This window comes from Phacochoerus africanus, chromosome 2 (genome assembly GCF_016906955.1).
Source record: "Phacochoerus africanus isolate WHEZ1 chromosome 2, ROS_Pafr_v1, whole genome shotgun sequence".
NCBI classification, from domain to species: Eukaryota; Metazoa; Chordata; class Mammalia; order Artiodactyla; family Suidae; genus Phacochoerus; species Phacochoerus africanus.
Genome location: NC_062545.1, coordinates 96,389,478 through 96,406,885, shown reverse-complemented (window position 1 = coordinate 96,406,885; position 17,408 = coordinate 96,389,478). Strand labels below are relative to the sequence as shown.

General features: G+C 45.8%; 1 protein-coding gene across 1 annotated transcript in view; it reads right to left on the bottom strand.

Moving 5' to 3' along the window:
- The window catches only part of SETBP1 (SET binding protein 1), a 372,210-nt gene extending 355,211 nt beyond the window's left edge, over positions 1–16,999 (bottom strand). The window contains exon 1 of the mRNA XM_047763919.1: positions 16,309–16,999. The gene's annotated coding sequence lies outside the window, so the exon portion shown is untranslated. The remainder of the gene's footprint in view (positions 1–16,308) is intronic.
- Positions 17,000–17,408: the final 409 nt, after the last annotated feature.

Here is a 17,408-nt window from a genome sequence, read left to right as displayed (position 1 = left end):
AGAAGAGTCAACAACAATTTTTCAGTTCCCCTCAAATAAAGACCCTAAGAAACAATTAAAATACAATGTCTTTCCTCCAGGTAGCACTTCTGAAGAGAGTTCTGAAAAACAAAACAGTATTTTCTTACATGTCCTATACTAAAAGTTGAAACACAGCAAAGAGAAAGTATTTTCCACTTGGGCAAGGTGTAGACAGATAAATAGGAAAGTACACAGGAAGGCTTCCGGAGAGCAGAGGATATGCTTTAACTTTGAGAGGCTTCAATAGGCAGAGTGGGAAGAAGGAAGACATGGCAGATATGGGCAAGGCCTGGGCAGGAGCACAGGGTGATGTGCAGGAAAGAGAAAGCTGAGGTTTGGCTGGGGGTTACAAAGTGGGGACAAGTGAGAAGTACAACTGGAGATTAAAGGTTACAGCCAGATCATAGACATCTCTGAACGTCATGCAAATGACCTGGATTTTAACTTATAGGTAATGGGAAGCCATTTAAGTAGGGATGTCAGTTGGTAAGGGGTATTATTAAAGCTATGCTTTAGAAAGATAATTCTTGCATGTGGTATAAAGGGTCAATTAAGGGAGCCTGATATTACAGGCAGGGGGACCATAAAGAGGCTCAGCTAAAATTAGATTCTCATTGCATGAGGAACAAACTAGGGCACTGTGAATGTGACATCATAAAAACTAGAGATAAGATAGGAATGCAGTTTCAAATAATCTCCCTCAGGAACTCATCAATCCCAGATTTTCCAGATTGATCTACGTTAGGAATTCCATCTTAGGGCTCATTCCCTATTCAAGTCAAACCAGTCTCCACAGTAGCATCATACACAGAGAATTCTTTCTGCCTTGATATTTTTATAGAATCTTTTCTTATATCCTTTTCCACCAATCCATGCAATGCCTGGTATTCTACAAATATTTGCTGCATGAAGGAATGAATGAACAAGTGAACAAACAAATCCCAAGCCTGCCCACATTTCAAGGTCATGCCCAAGTCTTCACTTCTCCATGGCAACATATTGTAAACTCTGGACCATAGTGTTCACTCCCTGGTTTGACTTAACACTACTCCCAGCTGGACAGCTCACCACTAAATACCAGTCATGCATTGTCTTCTCATTGTTTCCAGTACACAAATCTTATTTTCCTCACTCAATTGCAATTCAGGCTCAGGCTGAGACCCACTGTGGTTGTACAGCACTTACATTTGTTTCAGCACCCAGTGCAGGAGGAGACACAGGGAGAACTTCATGAAATTCTTTCTGAATGCAAATGAATTAATCCCTGAGAGCTTTTCAAAGTCCTGTGGTTCAAGCTGCTCAAACTGCAGGTCTACCCTGGCAGGGAGCCCCTCTGCAATTCACTGTCTATGCCCCCCAGGGCCACATGCAAGAGAGTTTTGTAAAGAGCAAAGAAACCTAACCCGTCGGTTTACCTCACCAGCACACAAAGCTGTTATTCTCTGTTTGCCTTCTCCCAGCATGTACCTGCCACCCCAAATTCACAGTCTCATTTTTTGGTGCATCTGGGAGACCACCATGAGTCTTCTTGTGGCACCACTGCCAGTGTACCCATGGGCACATGCACATGCACTCATTCATGCACCCACAGAGGAAGTGAAGCCCAAGCAAGGTGAAAACTGTTTGCCTTGTCACATTCCACCAGCCAGTGACTCCTACAGAGGTGCAGCACACAAAGGACACTCTGTACTGGCTCAGGCCTCCAGGCCAACAAAAGTTAACTCTTCTGTGACTAGCAGAGTGCCCAAGGTTAAAATGGGCACTCAAGAAATGTTGCTTGACTGAATTAATAAGTAAACAAGCCACCTCGGGTTGGGATTCCCAGCATCACCTACCTCTGCCATCTGCTTTGCCAAGGCACATGCAAGCCATCATCATCCTGACGGCTGCTTTCTAAAGGGACATAATGATGGTACCAACATAGCCCTTGGCACATATAACAGGAATCAAAAGATGTGAATCCGGACCTAGTTCTGCCACTTAGGATTCCTCACCAGTTCTCTTTCAGCCTCGATGTCAAATCAATAACATGGGGGAAGAAATGTCTTCCTGATCTTCCTCATTAGGTTATGATTTTTATCTTTTTTTTTCCCTAATGGAATTACATGCACCTTATCATTTTTTTTAATAACACATGCACCACGTAGGTCTTTTAAAAAAAAATCACAAATACAGGAAGAATTTTCTGCCCCATTCCTGACCTTTCCCAAACTCCCCCAGAATTCCGCATCCTGGGCTCCATACTTTGCAAATCCCAGAAGGGTGGACACATCTTTCATCTTTACGTGTGGAAGCCACTGAACCGAATATATAATCCTCAGGTCAGAGCCTTTTCCCCTCAAAACTCTGTAGAATGTCTTCTAGCATCTGAAGTAACTGAAAAGGGAAGCCAGCTGGTTTTGTTTCCTTTGTAGGAAAATTGTTTTATGCTTTCCTAATTGAAGATTTTTTTTTCACTTTGATAGAATTTTATTAATGACAAAATGAGTAGTGTGGATCTCACTCCTTTTATTTTTCCTGGAACATAATGAGCCTTTTGGATCTGCAGTGCAGGTTATTTCTAGTTCAGAATTGTTCCCTTCAATTACTCCTTTAGTTATTTATTCTATTCAATTGTTCTAGCTTCTTTCTAGTTTTTTCCTGTAATCTTAGTTTAGAATGTTCATCTCCGTTCTCCATTTCTCTCATTTTCTCTCTCACTGTTTTTGTTTCTTTATTTTGTATTGTGGGAGAGCATTCTCTAATCTAATGTCCATAAAACCAATTTAGTTCTGTTTTCCATCCTCCCTTTGCCTTCACTGATGTCACTGTGGATTTCTAATTTTGCAACTGCACATTTTGTGCTTCTGCAATCTTTCTTAATTTGTTTATCCCTCTTTTGGCTAATTCTGATGTTTTTTCATCTCAGCATGCTCCCTCCTTTATTGTCCTATTCCACTGAGGTTATGCTTCATCCTATTCCAGATTTCTGGCAGCCATCTAAAATTCTTATTTTGCTGTTGTAGTAAATAACTATCATGATAATCTTCCTTTTTCCTTGTTCCTTGTCCCTCCTAAGGCCTTCTGTTTGATTCTTTCTCTTCGCTCATGAGCCAATGAGGAAAAAGTCACACAGGACCGTCTTGGTCTACATAGAAAGCACCGTACTGCTTTTGACTCTACCTCCCATCCATCCTAAGGTCAGACAAATCTCCTTTCAAAGATACTGCTGTTATCAGTGATATGGTGGCTTTAGCACCTAGTGAACAATAACAATACGCTGAAGCCAGACCCAGGGGCTCATGACGTCCTACTCATGTGAACCTCTTACCAACCCTACTTTCAATGGTGTCAAGCTGGTAGCTTGAAAATTGGCTACTATAGGAATTGGCAAACTTAACAAATCAGGGCTTCAACAAAATCTGGAGAACAAGGTGTTAGGCATTTACACCACTGACACAGACATCTATCTACCATTGTTTTGCTTGACTAAAAGCGGATTCTTGCAACTCCAGGCAGCTGAAATCTACAATATGCACCATCACAGAGACTATGTCTAGCTCAGAACCTTCCCTGAGGAAACATCTCTGCCCAGAAGTCAGCACCCCACTACCACTCCTCCTAAACCTTCCACCTCCAGTCTTATTCATTCATTCTCTTAAAGTTATAGATTTTGAGAATAAATGTGATGTTGGGGAGGAGACAGTCTTTAGTTGGTTTTATTAAAGTTGCCTTTACAGCAGATCTGATGACTGTCTATTTTTCTTGTTGACAGAAACTGTGAGTTTCTGATCTTAGAAGACTGTGTAACAGGAGGAAGTGTGAGCCTACCTGCCAACAGATAGAGAAGCAATTGTATTTTCAACCTAGGCTCATTAGCTACAGTTACAAGAATTCCTCCTTAGATTCTGGGGAAGAGACTGACTTTGGCTTTGGAGGTAGGAAGGGTTCATTTCCTATATGTCTTCTATGGTATTTAGGTGGGAAGTCAAAAGTGGCCTTTTCCTCTTCAGGGGCTTTGCATGCATCTGGGATCCTCTTCTGCCCATTTGAGTTAAAGTCTCTTCATTACCCAGGCCCTGGTCAAAGGGCACTTCCTGAGCTTCAAAAAACCAGATCAGGAATTCCCTATTTTGTGCCATTACTGCACAGGACTTTCCTTTCCTAGCATTTACTATATTTTATAATTACTACTTATGCCACTCTTGGTATCGACTCTGCCTCCCACACTAGATGATAAGCCCTTGAGGGTATGAGCTGTGTTTGTTTAGCTCACCATGGAACCCCCAGGGCCCAGCGCAGCTCCTGATCCATGGATCCAAATTATTCACTGAGTGAATACTGAATGAGACCAGTCAGGCACCATTTGATTCAGATGCCCCTGACTCTTGAGTGATGTGTCTCTGAAATTCTACCTGCTACAGGAACACCTGGAATAAATGCTTCATAAACAATGATAAAGTGATCAAGCCACCCAATCCTCACCAGCTGTCAATCAGCAAGAGCAAGGGCAGCTCTGTATGCACACAGCCCTCTGACACTGCAAACATAGCACTGGTCTCCAGAAAAGAATGAAGATCAGACTCAGTGGCTTTTTTATGTTATACACCTGTTTGGTACCTTCCTGGTCATAGCTCACCTCCTCCAAGCAGCGTTTTCTGAGTATTGCACCCAGCACACTTCCCAATAGCAACTCCCAAATCCCACTGATTTTCAGTACTTCACATACTTCCCTGCTAATTCTTCTGGCTAGCCTGTCCTCTCTCCTTTCTCCACCTGGTTATCTCTAAGTCATCCTTCAAGAATTGGGACAAGTTTCACCTCCTTCATGAAGACTGGCTGGGCCTTCCTTTTCTCCTCCTTTCCCCTTGTGTGTACACATGTACAAACACATACACACTCATGCACACAGATGGTCTCATTCTTAATTCCATGGGCATTCTGCAATCAAAGCATTCGGCAAACTGTATTGCAATGTTTCATTTACTTAGTTCTCTCTCCCATTAGATCAGAACTCCATAAGGAAGGCGTTGGGTTTTAACCAGGTCTCTATCACAGCTCAAAGCACAATGAACACACTCAGGAAATGTCCAACACCAAGTGTCCAAGCCATGCTGCCCCTTGAAAAGAGAAACCACAGTAGCACGAATTTGATGTTCTCTTTCCCTCTTAGTAATTGGAAAATATATTTAAACTGTTCAAGTTTCAATAGGAAATTGGGTGATAATCCTACCTCAAGGGTTGTTCTGAGAAGTTACTGAAGATTAAATAAGATATTTATGAAAGATCATGTTGGGATCATCTTAGTGGGCATTTAAATCTTGTAAATCTTGTGTCACCCACACTGGCATTTGGCTAAACATTACCTTCTCTTCACAGATCCCAAGTAAAGCCTGAGGGCTGGGGGCTGGAGAACAAAACTTCTCCATCTCCCTATACAATGGGAAACACATATAGGTGGTTTAATTTGTGCCTACTAACTGGAATGTTTTGATGTTGCTTGGGTATTGCTTTCTTCTTAGTTCCAATTTGTCTTGTGAAGAAAATAAGACTTAGTTCAGTCATGAACTCCAGATTCAATTCCCTGCTCTGCCACTTGGAGCTGGGTGGACTTGGGTAAGTTCCTTTCTCTCTCTGTGTCTCCCCATCTTCATGGAGAGAATGGGGGATGTGATGAAGTGAACTCTGTGGCCCCTCCAGCTCTGACATTCTCAGGTGCTAAGCCTTCTCTCCTCAACTTGACAACCAGAAGCTGTTCAAAGACAAAGCTGGTACTTGACCATTTTCATAGGTTCTACTGGTTCTGTAGCTCTGCCTGGCTGAGCCTAACACAAAACTGAGGTTCAGTCCCTGAGCTCAGGGATCTCTGTCATAGGGACAAAAGCAAAATCAAGCTTCTGAGGTCTGAGGCTGAGCACCATTAACCAACAGTTTTGGGTCTAGCTGCCTCCTCTGGGAACCAATAACACAACACAACAGCATGAGCCTTGGGTCCTGTGCCCCAGGGAAAGGTCTTGACAGCACTGGCTGGCCCAACCCTCAAGTTCTCAGGTAGAGCTCTGGCTTTAGAGCACTATCATTTTCTGCATTTCTCCATGGGGTCAAGAGAAGCACACAGTTGTTGAGAGGGAGGGGGTTAACACAACAAATAGCCTTTACTGACATTATCAATTTAATCCAGACAACACCCTTGTGATACAGAAACCTGTCCTCATTTTACAAATGTGCAAATAATGGTCCAGGGAGGCCAATAATTTGCTCAAGGGCATATACTACCTATGCCAGATGCACAATAAAATTCAGGCTTACATGATTCTGGAGCCTGTGCTTTCACTTTTATACCATGGTTTCTCCAAAACAAAAAGTGATGCCAGCCTTCAGCCAAAAGCTTCTAGCTACTTCTAAAGATATGGGCTCTCAAACCAGTCTGCCATCAAACTTGCCATATCACTTAAATTCTTTGGGCATTAGTTTTTTCATCTGCCCTCCTACTCTCTTCACAGACTCTTACAAAGAACAAAGTAAATAATATATGCAGACTAGCACCTAAATAGGTCAAATACATAGGGTTGGCCTATAAGAAGTAACTGTAATCATAATATTTCCTGTCCAAATAGATTAGACCAATCCATATGGTAAAATGATCTTAACTTTGAAAAGGAATCTAGTGTGTTAACAGGTACTTTGAGTTTATTCTTTAACTCTGAGATGTGCCCATTTTACAAAAAGGAAACTGAAGTTGAGAAATTTGTTGAAATCACAGAGGCAGTTCTGTCTGACTCCAAATGTCATTTGCTTTCCACTGAACCATAATGCCACCAGACTTTAAATATCCAGCATCAGTAGTCACTTAAATTCTGATCCTCCACCAAGCCATGTGTAAACGGGATGAAAATGGTAGACTTATCTGAAGGCAATGTGGCTAAACTGAATAATCTAGCAGATAATATTAATTCCTAGCCTTTCTTTCAAGGCCCTCTAGTTTCACCCCACTACCAATTCAGTCTTAATTCAAATTCCTAGACTTCACCATCTGATTCAGCAATTGCTTTGTCATTTAGAGTGTAATCTGACACTTACATATTTGTGCTTCTGCCACAAAGGAGATGCTAGGCATACCAGGGAGCTAAACAAATACTAGCTCCATTTCCTGTCTTTATGATATTTCTCCTTTAGCTACCTTGAACTGCCATTTAAATATTGCATTGTTACTGAAACATGTATGCCCTTCTCCAATTACGCTTTAAACTCTGGAAATGAGTACCCCTATCACAGAGCTTCTTTGTTCCCCAAAGTGGCTGATCCCCATTCTGAATGCTTATGTGTTGTTTTTATTTTTTTGTCCTAAAGGTGCCTCTTTTGCACTCCAGAGCTAGTGGCTGACCGGCAGGACAGTCAAGGTTCTCTCGTGTGTGGTATGAGCAGAAGTCCTCTGCTTGGCATTCACTTCTGCTTCTCACACCTACTCTCCTTACACTGAAACCTCTGGTCATGGCTCCCTTTTCAGCTCAGGGGAAATGTAGCCTAAGCTTGTTCCCCACAGGACCCCAGCCCATCTGTCTCACTAACTGACACTCCACACAGCCCTAGATGACCATCATCTGAAACCCCTCCACTAGTTTTCATGAGTTCTTCTGGAGTCTCCCATCAGATTGAGAACAGAGACAACCTCCTCTCCAGCTCTGGGGGATCCCCCAGCACCCATCAGTGTCTTTCATACTCCTGTATAAAAGTCAATGAGCAAACCAAACCTGCTTAATTCAGAAGGTTGAAAATTGATGAGTTTGAATGAAAGCTCTGGAAGGCTAAGACTAGGCCCAACTTAGAGGACCCTGAGTTCTATCCTTCCCACTGTTATCAGAAGACCTCAGACTAGCAAGGTGCCAGCTATGGCTGACCTGTGCCAGCTGGACCTTAGCATCAGGGCCTCCCTGCTCCTGCCAGATGCAGCACATGTTCATGATTAGCACTGGTTTCCATGTAGCAATTCCAAATTCACATTCAAACTCTGACCCATCCCTGATCTTATGCCAAAGCTACTGTGCCCACTGTGAATGTTCCCTTATTCCAGGTCCACTATCAAACCCAAACCATGTCCTTCTCGAAGCCTTCCCTGACTGCACTTTAGCCCTGATCACCCAAATACCATAATTCCACTTAGATCATTCTCCCACTTTGGCTTTACATTTGAGCTAAGCTCTCTCTCCAGATATACTGTCCATTGTCAAGGGCAAAAGCCACATCTCATACCAGACCTTTCTCACCCAACAGTGCCAAGAACAGGGGCACAAGCTGCAGTGCTGAGACCTCAATAAACATTTTCGGAACAAAAAAAACCACACTGTAATCAAGTTCCAGAGGACAAAATAATGAGCAGAGAGAAGGCCCACAGGATTTCACATCAAATCATCATTTTTAGTCACCATTAGGAATCAATACTCTTTTTTTAAAAAAGCAAAGCTCTCATTGCTCAAAAAACAATAGGTCACAGACCAACTGCAAGGGACTTGCCACCAAGATTTCATTATTTTGCTACAACAGCTGTGCCCCAATTGCCTCTGATGAGAGTTCTCAGGCTTCTACATTAGATTCATTTAATTCGGCATCTCCAGTATCCACTCCTTTCTCAAGTTCAAATCCCAAGCAGCTTCTCGCCAATGATAGAATAGCAAATCTTTGGTGGATTAAAGGCATAATGAAGAAGTTGCTTCATTACTAGCCTGATTAGGCTAATCATCTTGCTCCTTTATTTTTTTCCCTACCCCAAGTCCTAGAATAAAAGTAACTGCAGCATCTCAGGTGCTTATAGAGCTTCACTCTTCCTCAATACCCAACCGGCATGCTCCTAGGTGACTCAGAACACCCACTGACCATTCACAGGGCTTTGGGTCAAAGCACAACTCTCCTGGTCCCACCCCAACCCAAATCACAGAAGCCTTTGGCTTTGGACAAATTGCAGGTCACTCCCTTTCATTGCCAAAATGCACACAAAGCAACTCATTAGTTGTTACTGAACATAGGCCAGGAAAGGGTGGACTCGCAGTGGGGACTGAGTAGATATCCCGGGAGCACAGTCATGGACCTATTCTTCATGCCCAATAGAATCTACAACAAGGAAATAGAGCCTAACTCCCCTAGAAATCCATGAAGTCCATGTGAATGTGAAGTAACCACAGCAGAGACTCCAAATGCCACAGTAGCAATGCCCAGATAGAAAATACAGTCTAGATTTTCCTGAAGCTGTCTTTGCTTCGTTTTCCTTGTCTCAACTCAGTCATTTCACCAAAGGGGAGGCAGTTTTCAAAAGATGTAGAGAATTGACCCTTCTCTTCCTTCCACAGTATTCACTCCGGTATTTCTTTACACTGAACTCACCATTCCCTCTTCTCCTTTCCCTGTTTCCACATTTGACTCTTTGGTTCTCAAAAGGGAGTTTCTTCTGGTTCTAGCTCCCCTTCTGCAACTCATCACCACAGCAAACACTTAGCAAAGTTCACAAATCCTCAGTGGGAGTGGTCTGGACAGTTGTTGGGGTGCCATTAAATGGGGTTGAGGAGCTCTGAGCTTAAAGAAACTTTTAAAACTCCTGGGACACTTCTATCTATAGAATCACAGAATTTCAGAAGGGACCCTCCCTTCACATCAGTCCAAACTCTTTCTCTTTTCCATGACTGCCGCTACAGCAGTGTGGCTCATCTGACACCACATGCTGACGGGAGGCCATCACAGCCTGCAGCCTGCCTCTCAAGAGCCTGTCCCTGAAACTGTCCCCTCTGAGTGCATTTCTCTGCTCAGCCTTCTTTTCCACTGCAGCCAGGCCCACTCAGTCACTGAGAAGTGGGAAGCACTTGGACTTAAGTAATGAAGAAGAAGATTGCACAGTTAAGTGCCAAAATGAATGTGGTGGACAAAAAATGCAATTGGAAATTGCAAAGAAAGTCAAGAGCCATGTGTACTAGAGTGGTGATGAGACTCTAGTAGGTACTTAATAAATAATTGATGACTGAATGAATGAGTGAATCAGTGACTGATAGAATATACATGTGGCAAAACATCATTAACTCTTAGGCTTTGAGGGAGAAACTGAGAGAGAGTGATTGCCCCTGAAAGATGGTCTAAAAAAGAAAAAGCCATTAACGTAAGTGCTTATTATTCACTTTATCTAAGAGGTCCTTGTTGTGTTGCTTCACCATGTAGCACTTTAGTGTATCTTAAACAACATTCACTTTAGTGTATCTTAAACAACATTCACTCTTAATGTTCTATCTCTGCATAAATTGTGATTCATTCATGCAACAGAAAATCATTCATAAGTCAGCCTTTGTGGGACAAACTAGGCCCCATTCTTCAAGGACTCACAGTCAATGAACAGCAAAACAGCATCATTCAGATGCCGGGCTAATGCTTTCCTCCTCAAGCGCTCTGGAAATGGTAGTGAAGAGTTGAGAGCAGGTCAGGTGTCCTAAGAGGCAGATATTCTGTCTAAAAAAGACTAATCAGGACACCTTCCAGAGAGCAGGCGGTGACACAGAACAAGAAGAGGTATGGAGGCAGACAAGTGCATAGAGTGCCCAGGTCCATGAGGAAACTAATCTGATGGGAGCAGAGGTCTGCATGTGCTGCATAAAATGACATTCATTCAAGAATGCTGCAAGGTGCCTGGTGCAGGCACCTGGACAGGGCAAGGCAAGAATCATGGGAAAGAGAAAGAGGAGCAACAGGGAAGAGTCAGAGAGCAAATGGACTGTGAAGAACTTCCTTGATTCGAGACAGTTTGCTAGGTTTTTCAGGACAGAGGCAAGCTTGCTATCAGTTCTATTCTTTAGAGAGGGTGCAAATTCTATCTTGAATGTCACTGCTTGGCCACTCTGGCTCCCTGAAGAAAATCCTCCCTGTCGCACTCACTACCCCTTACCTCCCCTCTCTGTGTGTCTCCATGTCTTTTTCCTTTCCTCCCTGTCATTCTTAACTCAAAGAGCATTTCCTGAACACCAATACATCCTTGAGTCCTAACTGGGTACTATTGAAGATTTTGAATCTTATGTAATATATGCATAGTAGGCATTCAATAATTCAACTGATTTAAAATATATACACTGTGCATATATTGTTCCCCCTTCCCCTTTGGTCAGCTCAAGAGTATAAAACAACTATTCCTGGACTGTCTTGGAACACAAGGGGCCCCTATAGGCATTTCTGATCAGACCAAGAGTTTATTAATCTCCAGGCTCTGGTGACAATAATCCAACACCAGTTTCCAGGAGGCAGCATGGAAATCCTCTCAGAGTTCAATTACGGAAATTATCTGGTAGTATTTAATCCTCAGAACCCCTGTGAAGTAGGCAGGGTAAGCATCTTTATCCCTATTTTACTGATTAGTGTACTGAGGCTCAAAGAGGTTAAAGAACTTGTCCAGGGACATTTAGCAGAGAAATAGGAGGGACAGGATTCAAAGCAGATCTTGTCACTTCAGGTGTGATGCTCTTCACACTTTAACACAGCCATCTGGCCCCAGGTGGGCCAACTTGAGTCATTTCAGCAAGTCAGCACTTCAATGGCCTCATCTTCCAAATGGGGATAAAATGCTCATCTGATCTCCCTCCTCAGAAAATCAAGGGGGCAGAAGTGCTAGAAAGGTATTTTTGAAAACAACAAAGTGCCATGAATATAAAAAGAAGTATGTTTTGATGGCAAAAGATAAGCTGGGTCAGAGAAATCTTTTTCCAAGCTGGCAAAATTCTGAATGTCTTATCGCTCCCTCCCCATCACTAGAATGGTGTGGTGTAAGTAGGGGTAGGAGGTGGTCAGTTCAATCAACTTTGCCTATAGTTATTTTTCAGGGGTCTGCCGGTCAAAATCCATCACCAGCTCCTGGAGAGGGATGGCTGCTTCCTCCCAAAGGATCCTGAGGACTTCAGGGCTGCTCATGTTCTCCACTTGACCCTGGCATCATTTGCTATGAACTGGATAGCAAATCAACTGCAGTTGAGAGCAATCCAAAGGCCACTGAAAATAATGTTTCCTCACCCTTTGAGGTTCCCCTCTAAGGGGGTAAAAAACCAACTCAGAAAGGGAAGCTCTTCTGATCTGACTCTAAAACTTCCAGAAGAGAAATGTAAGGGCCACTAACTTGGACTCAGTCATCTAAGGTCACCAGATTCCCCCAAAATTTGATATTGCCCCAATGTGGTGTGTCTAAAGGGCATTAGAATCTAACAGAAGGCTAACTGAAAATGGAAATGTATACTCAGAACCAAACTAGAATGTTGGCATCTTCCCCCTGCATTCATGAAGTAGTACATGCCATGGGTATCTTGGTATTTACTTTTCTGCACTTATCAAGTATTTGTCTGCCCAAAGTGTCTGCAGCTTCATGAAGACTTTGGGAAACACCAGATTTCCTTTAGAAACAGCCCTAAAAGAAGCTCAAACGTATGGCAGTAAGTCTGATAGTTGTGCTTCTTAATCCTGGCCCAAAACATTTTGGGAAACTCACCAGGTTTCATAATATCCCATAAGATGGCAATAGGATTGGACTGTTCTATTCCTTTCTTTGCAGGAACCCAAGGGCCAAGCATAATGGTGCGTGGCAAGGACTCTACGAGCCTCCTTGTCTCAGGGTAGTGCTGCTACCCCTCCAGGACAAGAGCAGCCCCCTGTCCCCCACCCCCACTAGACTTCTGCCACACACTGGGTCCCTGAGCAAAGTCAATAATGTCACCCCATTTTTTTTAGCTCCTGACAGTGTTAATGTGTTAATAACAATTTACCCCATTTCTCTAACAGGGGCAAAACTGATGCAACTTCAAATGCCATCAGCAAAAAAATGATTTAGTTCTCATTCCTGGCAGCAGAGAAAACAAGGTTTCCTTGGCCAGGTCCACTCTCAATAGCTTTCTGGTTTCAATTAAAACTTCAAGTCTCCAAAGGAAAAAACTGGCATTCTGGGTGGCTGAGGCCCAGCCAAGTTTCAGTGCCTCTACAAGAATCCAGAAAGGCTGCCCCATCATCTAGCCACTTCTCATCTTCCTCCTCTTGCATATGATATAGAAGCTTCAGAGCTTCAGAGTTGTACTTCAGAGACTGAAGTACAACTAAAAATAATGACCAGGTTGAAAGAACTCTCCTCTCCTTAGAGGTGCATTTTTGTGCCAAAGAAGTATTGATTCGGCTTCTAATGGAATTGAAAGTCAAGATAACTGCAGAAATGGAATCAGGAATCCAGGAGAAAGTGCCTATTTATTTCTTCTTCAGCAAACCCCTGTCTCTCCTCACTGACTACTGTCAACTAAATTTTCTACAAAGATTTCAAGCACCATTTTCTCTCCACTGCCCCCCCCCCCCAAAGAGTCCTCATTTAGGTCAGGTGACTTACAAAGTAGCTTGCCATGAATAATGCACACATAAGCCCTCCAGGCACCAAGGGGCTCCTTGGCTCACTCAGGGATACCCCTGTGTGAGGTCCAGAACTGGGCCTGCCAGCAGCACCTTCCTATGTGATGTTCTGGTGTTAAAATACAAAAGATTGGATTACACCCCTTCATTTGCCTAACCCATCCGTGAACATATAAGGCAGTTGATATTTTCTCCCAAGCTGTAAGTGGCCTCCTTCCTAACCACATCACTGCCTCTCAGCCACTCCTCCTTATGTTCACTACAAGCTATCCCCTCCCCCACCTCCAGTTTGTTTATTCCAGTGACACATCTATTTTCCCTGCTAAGAGAGACAAGTCTGTTTCCCCTCTGGCTCTGGTCGCCTTTGCTCACCACCTCCTCCCTCAGCCCAGCTCAGGTTACTGTAGTGGCTAGCAGCTCCCAGAGCCCAGCTCTAACACCAATTCAACTTCCCAAGACTAGACTTTTTTTTTTTTTTCTTATTAGGGGACTGAACACGGTATGCAAAGCAGCACTTTCTGACTACTGGTCTTCTAAATTCTCAGGCTTCTCTCCTAAAGTTTGCAAATACTCTGTGCATAATCAAACTCTTGGGATCTGTCTTCATCGATAACAGGCAATGCAATTCACTACGGAGGAAAACACTATCTTCAACTTAACTGAAAAGTGGGACTTCCAAGTCAGGGCAAAAGAGATCACGCCCCCCCTCCAGGAGTCTTGGGCTGCTGGAAGCCACAGAAAGCAGGAGAAAGGGGAGACAGTGACATGGGATTGTAAACTGGCTACATTTTAAAGTGCTACAAACTTTCTCCTCCCTCACACGCCCCTGGCCAGTTGGCCCCGCCTCCTCAACTCAGCCAGACAACCTCCAACTGAGGTGTATGAAGGAAACTCCCAGACCATCCAGGTCCGCCCCAGTGGTGCAGATGTGGCCAACACAGAACAACATCCCTCCTCTCCTCTCCATGCCCCTCTTTCCTAGCCGATGCCTGACCCTCCAAAACGTGTGTGTGCGCGCGCGCCCACGCACCCGCCCACGCTCTCTCATACACAAGTTTTGCTGATTAGGATGGATTTGGACAGGCACATCAGATTTACCTGTGCAAACTACAGGATGGTAAGAGATGGGGAGGGGCCCTTCCAGATAGTTTTGGCAACAGCAACTTTATGAAGTTAGTTTTTTTGCACAAATTTACCAGAAAAGGTTAAAAAGAGGATTGAAGAATAAAGGAATGAAAAAAATAATGTAAGAGAAAAACAAGTAATATTAGTATTTCTATACAGCCTATGGACTCCAACTAACTTTAGGAAAAAAGGTGTGGTTAGTGGTGGAGGGGAGAGAGGAGGCTTAGAAGGAAAAGTAGCTGTGGTAGAATTCCAAAATAAACTGCCCTTTGGGAGGAGAGCTTCTGCAGGGATAGAGACTCACAAATTGGCCTTTTAGCATTAGATGTCAACCATGAGATTATCAGGACAGTTTATTTGAAGCGGAAACAAATCGGAAATCCTTCCCTCAACAGTCCTCTTAGACCAATACACACACCCTCAGAACCCACAAAGACACACCTAAAGAATAAATGCAGCATCGAGGGTCAATAGAGCCCTCTCCCCACATTCCCAGTCTCTCTAGCCTCACCTCGTACTTCCACTGGCACAACTTTCCGATCTCCAAGGAAAATATTTCCACTTGGATCTTATTTCAGAATTGTAACTGGTGTGGGTCGTGGGAGGAGGGGTGTTGCCGCGTGTAGGGGATGGGGACTGGAAGACAGCATTTCGGTAGTTACTTATTTTTGTAGAGCCAGCATGCTCTACCGATCAGAAATTGCTATTACCCAACAATGCTTCCATCACAAACAGACACCAAAAACAGCATCAGCATTATCACCATCTTGCTAAAGATCTGCCCAGTCCAGTTTACCTGACTTTGTCTCTGTGGAACTTCTCGGACAGTATTTTAGTCAAAGAGATAGTGGTTTGAAAGACAAAAACAATAAATCGATACTGAAGGGTTCCCTTTCAGGAGTTATTTCCCACTGGAAACCACCGAACGGGGAAGCCTGTCGTTAATTCCCAAGCCCACGACTCCTCTAGAAACACACACAATGCGTGCTTTCAAAAAAGGCATTCGCCTGCTTTTAAGGGAATTCCTGTCTTTTCAGAGTCCCAAAACCAGAGAGCACGAGAAAGAGACTCAAATCCATTGATTAAGATTTTAAGGAAAAGACTAACACACAGAGCCACGACACAAGCACACACCAACCTTCGCCGGCTGGACCACTTCTTCCCTGTTCTTCTTTCTACCAACGACACGTTAGATTCTGATATATTCTCCCCCCCCCCCAAAAAAAAAATTCAGCTATATACCATGTAGCTCTCTAGCTCCACTTAACCTGCAAGTTACAAAGAGAGAGAGGGGGGAAAAAAATATCCTGCCGCCTTCCCACCCCTTTCCTTACCCCCTCCCCCTCTCGAGTCCACTCCACCAAAGCCAAACCCGCCAGCCCCAGCAGCCGGCTGCCGGACCGAGAGAGGGTGCAAAAGGCTGCGGCGGCGGCGGCAGGGGGTGGGGGAGATCAGATTAGGCCAAGCTCAGTAAGGTCCCAGACCTCCAGCCCGATGCTGCCACCCTCGCCGCCACCAACGAACCACTCCAAATGAGCCAGCATCACTGCCCACAGCCGACGGGCCGGAATTGCGCCCATCCTCGGCAGCCTCGCCGGGACCTGCATCCCGCCCCTTCGGCCCCGACTCCCCTTCCCGCCCGGTGCAAAGTCAAAGCCCCAGCGAGGCAACGTTAACTTTTGCATGCAGAGAACACACACCGCCCCCGACCCCGGGCGTGCGGGGGCCCGCGGCACGGCGGGAGGCTCGGCGCCCGGCTCCCGGGCCAAGGTCGCCGCGCGTGCTCACCCACGTCCCGGCGGCTCCGGCTCCGCTGGCCCCAGCGCTCGCTCAGATCCCGGCTCCCGTAGCTCGCCCGAGCCCCCGAAGGTGCTGCTGCGGCAACTCCATGGCGATGAGCATCTGTCACACGGCGAGCAGCGGGCTGGCCGCCCTCGCTCGGGGGGCGCCGGGGCCCCCGGGCGCGCGGAGGCGGAGGCGAGCGGCGGGCGCCCCGAACGGCCCAGCGCTTCCCGCCCGGCGCGGCCGCCTCCGCCGCGCCACCGATTTACGGAGAGAGATATCAAGGGGGAAAATGGCGTCTCCGGAGCCCGAGGAGTCCTGGAGTAATCACATTCACACACACACACACACACACACACACACACGCACGCACACACTCGCACACCGCGCGCCGCAAGCCCGGCTAATTTTAGCAGGAGGGCCCCCCCCCCCAATTATATATATCCCCGTCTCTCCAATCAATGCTATTTTTTTTTTTCTTTTCTTCAAAGGATGGATTGGAGCCTTAAAAAATGTTGCCGGCTATGGGTTCGCAGGAGGCGGCGCGCGGAGGGCGAGGGCGCTTTTGCTGAGCTGTGCAGTTCGTTCCGCGGCGCCGGGCGGCCCTGCCCGCCGGCTCGTTCGCTCGCGGTCGCTACTGCTGCCGCCGTCGCCGCCGCCGCTCCATGACCGCGCCCGCCCCGCGCCCCCGTCGCGTCCCCTCGCCACCCGCCCCCGTCCCCGGCGAGCGCTGGAGTGGGGTCGGGCCCAAGTGCCTGCCTCCCGCGCCCTCTCCCGAGTCCCGGAGTCCTAGTGAAAGGAAGGGGGAGGGCGCGGGCGGGGGAGGGGGAGGATCGGAGCGGCGGCTCGGCGGAGCTGAGCGGGGACCGCCACCCCGCGATCTGCTTCGGAGGGGGCGCGGGCTCCCACACCTCTTGCCCAACCGGCCGGGGGCCGCTTTCCTACTTGCGCCGGGGGTGGCACAACCAGTAACCAACAAGCGACCTCTCCCTTCACCCTCTCTCAGTGAATTTTTGTGAATTTCGATCAATTGGGAAGAGTGGGGATCTTGTCGAGGGAGAAGGAACACAGTTCGTGGAGGTGGATCGGGGACCCCTCGTCGCCCC